Consider the following 1,651-nt stretch of genomic DNA (forward strand, 5'->3'; position numbering starts at 1 on the left):
GAGCCAATGCCGCTCTTTGTCAAATAAAAACCCATCATGAACATAGATGTCAATCCTAAATCTAGGATTTCAAAACCTGTCAAACTTCATTGATGTGTCAGGGACGTCCCTCTCTAGAACATGTACACATGTATATCTATATAGATGAGGCATACCTTCCCCATCTCACCACCTACTAACACTTAATATCTTACACTAGAATCAGTAGGGGTGACCACATCATTGGTACTAGAAAGTGGGAGAGGCTGCCAAGCCCTTTCCGCGATCTGAAGAAGATGATCATGTCTGCCCCTTAGCCTTGGCCTTGGCCAAGATTTGAGTTAAAGTCCAAGAAAGAGGATGACTAAGCAGAGGAGTTTGTATCTTGCTTCCTCTTCATCTTCACCTTCCTCAAAGCCAGTAACTCTTTGCAATCCTTGTGCAAATGTCCATTCTTACTACAATGATAACACTTGGCATGGCATTCAACTTCTTCTTCCTATCACCCCTCTCTATAGCTATAAAGGCCTCACTAGATCCACTAGACTAGGAGGGAAAACTCTCCTCTAAATGCAAAGTCATCTCATGCTCAAGCAACATCAAGGATGTACATAGAAAACTACCGAGTGTTGATGTTGTCTAAACCCACACAACATTGACCACTCCATTAAACTCTAGAGGGATCTTGTAGAGCACACTCTCCAAAAGATGAGCCTCTCAAAGAGTGGATTGCATATGTTGAAGCTGATCCTATACTTGTGTGATATGAAGTAAGAAAGACCAAATCATATCCTTGAGCTCCAACTTCATCTGTGTGGGAGCTATCCATAAAGAGTAACGGCATGCATAGATAAGGGTGCCTCATTCAATATCTAAATCTCTTCCCAAATTACAAGAGAAGTCCTACAAGTAGTGACTAGCAAAAGAACTTCTTTGGAAATGTAGTGAAGAAGGGAAAAATATGCATAAGTATCATCAGTATTCCATGTGAGCATAGCTTCTTCATAATTGACCTAGTCAAAATTAGGTAGAAGAGGAGTACGATGTTCACAAGCTCTAGATACAACATATCATAAAACCACTTTTGCACAAACCAAGCTTTTAGAACATCACTTCATGTGAGATAATCAAGGCTGTGTAATTTGTCATCAACAGAACAACAGGGGAGAGCCATCTAGTGACAATAGGAATAGAAAAGAATGGAAAGAAGAGGAAGAGAAAGAGAGTTTAGCCAAACCAAGAGCACAGACTATAGGGTAGAGTTGAATGCAATGGATAAGGTGAAAATGCAGACCAAACATAGCAAAAATCAACCTAAAATACTATCACCCACCAGCCCTACTCAAGCTGTGAAAATGAAAAATCTCAAATTGAAACACAATTAATAATGTTCAATAAATGTAGTCATCATGCATAAAAGTAGGCCACCTCAGTGTGTTGTCCCTAAAATGCAAAGGGTGGACAACAAAACACTGAGAAAAAGAGGAAAAACTAGGCCAAATTTTAGTAGAAGATGGTAACCCATGCTAAAAATTTAGTTGCAACAATCAAGATTTGGTCCAATCCACTACAAAAAAGTCAATATGCAAACCTAAAACAATAGAAAACAGTAACATGTACTTGGATCCTAAAATTTGGTACCATGTTAAAAGTGGATGTAGCAACAAAAGCT

Source organism: Lygodium microphyllum, chromosome 2 (assembly GCF_053477565.2).
Source record: "Lygodium microphyllum isolate KBCC chromosome 2, Lygodium_microphyllum_v1.1.10, whole genome shotgun sequence".
NCBI classification, from domain to species: domain Eukaryota; kingdom Viridiplantae; phylum Streptophyta; class Polypodiopsida; order Schizaeales; family Lygodiaceae; genus Lygodium; species Lygodium microphyllum.